The sequence below is a fragment of the Capricornis sumatraensis genome, chromosome 2 (assembly GCF_032405125.1).
Source record: "Capricornis sumatraensis isolate serow.1 chromosome 2, serow.2, whole genome shotgun sequence".
NCBI lineage: Eukaryota > Metazoa > Chordata > Mammalia > Artiodactyla > Bovidae > Capricornis > Capricornis sumatraensis.
In genome coordinates, this window is record NC_091070.1 from 1,747,436 (window position 1) to 1,755,218 (window position 7,783).

Consider the following 7,783-nt stretch of genomic DNA (forward strand, 5'->3'; position numbering starts at 1 on the left):
GCAAAACACTTGTTTCTTTAGAAATGATTGTGTTACCACAAAGTGTTCTGGTTTAGTTCTTAGCACTGTGTGTTCAGATCTCCCAATCTTGGGAAAATGTTAATGTGTCTGTTGGCGCTGGTGGTAAAGAACACGCCTGCCAGTGCAGGAGAAGTAGGAGATGTGGGTTCGATCCCTGGGTCAGGAAGACCCCCCTGGAGAAGGAAATGACAACCCACTCCAGTGTTCTTGCCTGGAGAGTTCCGTGGACGGAGAACCTGGTGGGCTACAGTCCATGGGGTCACAGTGAGTCGGACACGACTGAAGCGACGGAGCTAGAAGAGTCCCCCGCCTTGAAATCCTCAAATATTTTTTCCCGTCCAGATTCACGGCCACCTAACAGTCTCTCATCACTGCACAGGATTTGAACAGGCGACGCAGTGTGGAAGTTAGGCAAGACTCTCAACTCAGGCTAAGAACCCAGTCCTGGTTCTAATGTTTACTAGCTACGTGACTTTAATCAAGGTTTAAAAAAAAAAACTCAAGGCCTCAGTTTTCTCGTCTGTAAAATTGAGATTATAGCACTTAGTTCATTAAATTTGACTATTTTTAAGAATTGAATAACGCAATTCTTGCAAAGCTCTTGGCATGCAATCGACGAAGAATGGTGTTAGTCAGCGGTGGCTGTCCTCATCAGAGTTCTTATCAATATTAAAACGTTGTTTCCACGGTCACCAGTTTACTTAGCCTGGATTAATTTATTAAAGTGTCCGCAGATAGAATTCTGGTAGGACCTGAAACAGACGTTTTGGGCAAGGAGGGCAGGAAGGAGTGGCAGGGGGCAGTCCAGGCACCGGCCAGGCGAGTCCCGGCAGTGGGGTTAGCTGTTGGCCTCGGTGGCTCCTGGATCTTGCCGAGCAGCAGAAATCGCCCAACCTAGACGTCCACCTGGGTTTGTGCCGGTGCCTCATGAGAACCTCAATTATCCCCAGAACTCTGCTTCAGGGAAGTCTGAAAACCGAGTCTGCCGCGTTCCCACCTCTGCAGCCAAGGAAGGCGTGTGAAAATAAGGCTGGAAAGCCTAATCCTTTGTCCGCTACTCTTCCTCCCAAATGTGAGCCGCCACATTGTAGCAGTAATGGAGAATTTCCTGGTGGTCCAGAGGCTAGGACTCTGTGATCCCACTGCTGGAGGCCTGGGTTCAGCCCCTGGTTGGGGAGTTGAGATCCCACAAGCCACGCAGTGCAGTCAGACAGAAAAGCGAGGCAGGAGCAACAAAAAAGAAATTACGGCAGTGAGAGCAGACGCTCCCTGACGACAGTGCCGGCTCCGCCAAGGAAGGCCAGACTGCCCGTCCCTGTGGGGATGCTTCATTTTCCCTGCAGCCCAATCACAGTCCACCCTCTCTCTATTCTGTAGTGTTCATTTCTTTATTTGGCTGAGCTGGGTCTCCGTGGTGGTGCGCAGAATCTTCGACTGCAGCACGTGGTTCTAGTTTCCTGACCAGGGGCCCACCCCAGGCCCCTGCAATGGGAGCTCGGAGTCTTAGCCACTGGACCACAGGGACGTCCCCACCATCCAGCACTGATGTTCCACAACCTGAGAGCTGAACTGCCGAGTTAATCATGTCCCAGAAATGCTTTATAAGACAGTAGGGACAAAGGGAAGGGGAAAAAGGGAAGTGATTAGCATATGTAAGTGATCCGTAAAGAGCAAGGCAGGCACGTGCTAGCCACGAAGGCCCTCGGTTTTGCCAGCGTCTCAAGCCCAGAGGTGGTGTTGAGCTTCCTTCTGCCGTGGAGTCTCTGCTCCCTGCGGGCCTGCCAGGCTTCCTTGCCCGGTGGTGTGATCTAAACCTTTATTTCCCAGGTGTCTTGAGTTCTAGGCTGGCTGAAAGAAAATGAAAGTGTTAGTGCTCAGTCGTGTCCGACTCTGCAACGCCATGGACTGTAGCCCGCCAGGCTCCTCTGTCCATGGGATTTCCCAGGCAAGAATACTGGAGTGGGTTGCCATTCCAAGATGGCTGGAATCTTCTCTAACTTTTGCCCCTGGGTGTGGCGGTCCTAGGAGGTGCTCCAGAGAATCTGATGGCCCTCAGTGTGTAGCAGTGACCTTAATTATCCCTGAAAGTAAAGAGCTCAGTGATGACTCGGTGGGAGTCTCAGCTTCTAGTCCAGTGAAACCGCATGCTCCCTGCTGGAAGAGTTCGCAAACCTCCAAGTACACGGCGGCTCCAAGTCCCAGTGGGGCAAAGAAAAGCTTTTATGGAGACTTCCCTCGTGGTTCAGCGGTTAAGACTCCTTGCTCCCAGTGCAGGGCCCTGGGTTTGATCCCTGGTCAGGGAACTAGATCCCACATGCCACAACTAAGACGGGTACAAAAAAATAAGTAAATAAAAAAATATTTTAAAGCTTTTATGTAGCATTAGATTTATTTTTTGCTTTTATTTTTGACACATTATTTTAAACACTTCTGTTCATTTATTTACTTCTCTGTGCAGGACCTTAGTAATCTTATCTGTGGCTTGTGGGATCTGGTTCTCTGACCTGGGATCAAACCTGGGCCCCTGAATCGGGGACGTGGACTCTTAGCCACTGGACCACCAGGGACGTCCCTGTGTAGCATCGGGTTTCATAACGAGAGGTACTGTCTTCATATTCAGCCCTTGGTTTCCAGACCTGTGAGATCTGCTGTAGGAGAACCCACACGTGCTGCTACGCGGACAAGGAAAGCACCCTGCGAGGTATGGCTCCCGCTGTCTCCCCTGGCCATTCCCCTCTCTGCCTGGCAGCCTTCGGAGTGATGGTCACACAGGTAGGTCAGTGAGGCGCATGGAGGTCAGCCACCTGCTTTTTTCTAGCAGTGATATTCTTTTCTTGGTCAGAAATCACGTTGCATGGAATATCATGAGAGCAAATAGTGCACTTGATGCGCCCGTAAATGGCATTGCTGGCAGAAGAGGGTCCAGCCTTTCATATATACATTTTATTTCAGAAGAAATCTGGTCATATCGGTTCATTTTTGCTTAAGAGACTTTAACCTCTTGGTTAGATAGGTCAGTCTTGTTCTCTGAAAAATTATAATTGGTTTAGGCTTCTGATTTCTCAACTGAAACCCTTTCACATTTATATAAAGTATTGAAACATTTAAGGGAACATAATGGTTACAGGATTATAGCAATAGTTGTAAGTTCAGTTCAGTCATCATCGGTTCAGTCGCTTAGTCGTGTCCACCTCTCTGCAACCCCATGAACTGCAGCACACCAGGCCTCCCTGTCCATCGCCAACTCCTGGAGCTTACTTAAACCCATGTCCATTGAGTCAGTGATGCCATCCAACCGTCGCATCCTCTGTCGTCCGCTTCTCCTCCTGCCTTCAATCTTTCCCAGCGTCAGGGTCTTTTCCAAGGAGACAGCTCTTCACATCAGGTAGCCAAAGTATTGGAGTTTCAGCTTCAAAATCAGTCCTTCCATGAATAGTCACGACTGATACCCTTTAGGAGGACTGGTTGTAAGTTACATAAAAATAATATAAATATATGGTTATATTTGGGCTTCCCTGGTGGCTCAGATGGTAAAGAATCTGCAGGTTCGATCCCTGAATTGGGAAGACCCCCTGGAGAAGGAAATGGCAACCCAGCCCGATATTCTTTCCTGGAGAACTCCATGGGCAGAGGGGCCTGGAAGTTACAGTCCATAGGGTTGCAAAGAGTCAGGCATGACTGAGTGACCAGAGCTTTCATCTCCACTTTCATGGTTGTGTTTATGAGACTCAGCAAGGTTTAGGAGATCTGCAAGAATAATACAAACACTTGGAAAGTTGTTTGTTAGGATAGACCCCTGAGTTACATTAAAAGGAAATCTAATACAGAGGTGTATGTATGTTATTGAAAAGTTTGATGGCATTTTATCTGAATCTGTAAAATCTGCCTTAAAAGTGATTGTCAAAATTTGCTCTATCTAAAGAATAAGAAGAATAACTTTATATAAAGTGTAAAAAGATCTGTAAATCGAGCCCGAGAGAGAGACTGGCGATCTTCTGTAAAGGGCCCGTGGTAAGCACCTTAGGCTTTGTGAGCCCTGTGGTCTTTGCTGCAGCTGCTCACCTCTGCTGCTGGCGCACAAAAGCAAGCACAGACCTTGTGTAAAGGAACAGGCTGGTGTTCCAATAAAACTTTATTTTAAAAAAAGCAGCCTTCCAGAGTGGCCCATGGACTATAGTTCGTCAACCTCTGATCTAAAAGATTGAAGATTTTTTATTTGTAAGTCAATAGCTTGCTGTATAATTTCCGAGCTAGAAGGAATCGCAGAAATCATTCCCTTCAGTCTGGTAACTGTTTGCTGAGGAGGTTAAGAAGGATTTGATGGGCCAAGTGACTTGTTCAAGAGCACATTATTAAAAGCATGTTTATAACTTAATTCTGTTATAAACTGAAGCACAAAACCAACAATGATGGAGTCTCTGTATTTGTAGAATCTATTTGGTGTGTGTTTTCCAAACCTGCTACAAATAACATGTAACTTGAAGGAGCAGATAAGTGTTTTACAAGCAAGGAGGCACACTAGAGTCTTTTCAAAGTTCGTTACACTGACCCACTGGAATTACATGTGTAGGAAAACGACCACTCGTTGCTTTGGGATCCTTATTTTCCTCATCTGTACCCTAATTCCTGTCAGTATCCTTGGATTTATCAATAGAAGAAAGTAGTAAATGACTCAGCTCTAACATCCTTTTTCAGTGTTTGTCCAGAGGCTTTGCCTATTTCGTCTATGACTTTATTGCTTCTAATCAGCTCCCTGTAAGAAATAGCACTGAGGAAGATTGTCTAAGGTATACGTTTTCATGCTGGCATTGAGAAGCATTAATAGGAGTTAAATGTGGAAATCTCAGCATGCTGAGATCAGTTTACAGCCATAAAATATGATTTCCTTCCAAGCCTTTTCAAATCTGGAACACTGAGAATGGCTCATTAAACTCAAATATGAATGCCATTTTGATAGTATCAGAAAAAAGAGCTTATTTTCATTCTTTATCTTAGTCTTACTACAGAGTTTATAACACAGCCCACTAAAACTAGGTTTTCCTCAATTTGAGGGGCAGGGGTCTCACACAGACGTGCACCTGCGTGACGACCGTGGATGTATTGGGCGAATCCTCTCTTTCTCACCAAGTTGCCTCCAATACTCTCTGTGTGGGCTTCCCCGGTAGCTCAGTGGTAAAGAATCTGCCTGCAATGCAGAAGACATGTGCGGGAAACATGGTTTGGATCCCTGGGTCTAGAAGATCCCCTGGAGAAGGAAATGACAACCCACTCCAGTATTCTTGCCTGGGAAATCCCATGGACAGGGAGCCTGGCGGGCTATCGTCCATGGGCTCACGAAAGAGTCAGACCCGACTTAGTGACTAGACAGCGTCTATGGTCTGTTACAAAGTTCGGCACTACGCTCATACATTGTGTGCAAGCTGCTTTCGTCACTTCCTAAGGATGTTTTCTCTGATGATGAATCGCTCTCTTTAGCCTGATATTCAATAGCCGCATGGTATTCCATCAGCCACATGGACCGTCATTAATTTACCCATTCTGTTGCTGGACATTTTTTTCCAGTTTTCCACTGTTTTAAATAATGTTGTGATGAATATCCATGGACATAAATCTTTCTGACCATTTCTGATTGTTCGTGCAAAGATAAATGCCTAGATGTGAAATTGCGGGTCCAAGGAATGTATTTACAGAACTCGTTATATACAGTAGTCGTGAGGGTCCATTCTGCTGGACTCCACATGCTGGAGACTGCGCTATGGAGGCTTCCCAGGCGGCGCCAGTAAAGAACCCACCTGCCAATGCGGGAGCCGGAAGAGACGTGGCCTCCGTCCCTGGGTTGGGAAGGTCCCCTGGAGGAGGGCAGGGCAGCCCCCCAGTAATTGTACTTGGAGACTCCCATGGACAGAGGAGCCTTACTGGCTAGTTCACAGGGTGGTCTATGGTCCACAAGCCCACCTTTGCACAGTCCAAAGAGTTGGACACGATGGAACTGACTTCACACACACACACACACACACACACACACACACACACACACACACACACACAGTTCAGTTCAGTTCAGTCGCTCAGTCGTGTCCGACTCTTTGCGACCCCATGAATCGCAGCACATCAGGCCTCCCTGTCCATTACCAACTCCCGGAGTTCACTCAGACTCACGTCCATTGAGTCCGTGATGCCATCCAGCCATCTCATCCTCTGTCATCCCCTTCTCCTCCTGCCCCCAATCTCTCCCAGCATCAGAGTCATTTCCAATGAGTCAACTCTTCGCATGAGGTGGCCAAAGTACTGGAGTTTCAGCTTTAGCATCATTCCTTCCAAAGAACACCCAGGACTGATCTCCTTTAGGATGGACTGGTTGGATCTCCTTGCAGTCCAAGGGACTCTCAAGAGTCTTCTCCAACACCACAGTTCAAAGGCATCAATTCTCAGGTGCTCAGCCTTCTTCACAGTCCAACTCTCACATCCATACATGACTACTGGAAAAACCATAGCCTTAACTACATGGAACTTTGTTGGCAAAGTATTCTCTGCTTTTGAATATGCTCTCTAGGTTGGTCATAACTTTCCCTCCAAGGAGTAAACGTCTTTAAATTTCATGGCTCCAGTCACCATCTGCAGTGATTTTGGAGCCCCCCAAAATAAAGTCTGACACTGTTTCCACTGTTTCTCCATCTATTTCCCATGAAGTGATGGGACCAGGTGCCATGATCTTCGTTTTCTGAATGTTGAGCTTTAAGCCAACTTTTTCACTCTCCTCTTTCACTTTCATCAAGAAGCTTTTTAGTTCCTCTTCACTTTCTGCCATCAAGGTGGTGTCATCTGCATATATGAGATATTTCTGAAATATTATTGATATTTCTCCCAGCAATCTTGATTCCAGCTTGTGCTTCATCCAGCCCAGAGTTTCTCATGATGTACTCTGCATAGAAGTTAAATAAGTAGGGTGACAATATACAGCCTTGACATACTCCTTTTCCCATTTGGAACCAGTCTGTTGTTTCATGTCCAGTTCTAACTGTTGCTTCCTGACCTGCATATAGGTTTCTCAAGAGGCAGGTCAGGTGTTCTGGTATTCCCATCTCTTTCAGAATTTTCCACAGTTTATTGTGATCTACACAGTCAAAGGCTTTGGCATAGTCAAAAAAGCAGAAATAGATGTTTTTCTGGAACTCTCTCACTTTTTTGATGATCTAGAGGACGTTGGCAATTTCATCTCTGGTTCCTCTGCCTTTTCTAAAACCAGCTTGAACATCTGGAAGTTCATGGTTCATGTATTGCTAAAGCCTGGCTTGGACAATTTTGAGCATTACTTTACTAGCATGTGAGATGAGTGCAATTGTGCAGTAGTTTGAGCATTCTTTGGCATTGCCTTTCTTTGAGATTGTAATGAAAACTGACCTTTTCCAGTCCTGTGGCCATTGCTGAGGTTTCCAGTCTTCCCGACCCAGGAATTGAACCTGGGTCTCCTGCGTTACAGGCAGATGATTTACCAACTGAGCTATGCGGGAAGCACCCCCCACCCCCGACACACACACATCCCTAATTAGCTATGCAATGTCAGAGAGAAAATATCACTGCAGAGTTCTGAGTCTCCATTTCCTCTTGTGGAAAACTGGATGGTAAAAATTAAATAATCTCACTGCCCATCTCTAAAATTTTGTGGTTCCGTCCATGAGTCCACCCATCAGCATCCTCATCAGTGGGCAACATGGAAGGAGGTGGATGGCCACCGATGCCATATACTTTCATTTACATGTTT

General features: G+C 46.3%; 1 non-coding gene across 1 annotated transcript; it reads right to left on the bottom strand.

Annotated features, from left to right (window-relative positions):
• Positions 1-7,460: 7,460 nt before the first annotated feature.
• TRNAY-GUA (transfer RNA tyrosine (anticodon GUA)) lies at positions 7,461-7,532 on the bottom strand. The gene has a single exon. It is a non-coding gene; the product is annotated as a tRNA-Tyr (tRNA).
• Between the last annotated feature and the right edge of the window lie 251 nt (positions 7,533-7,783).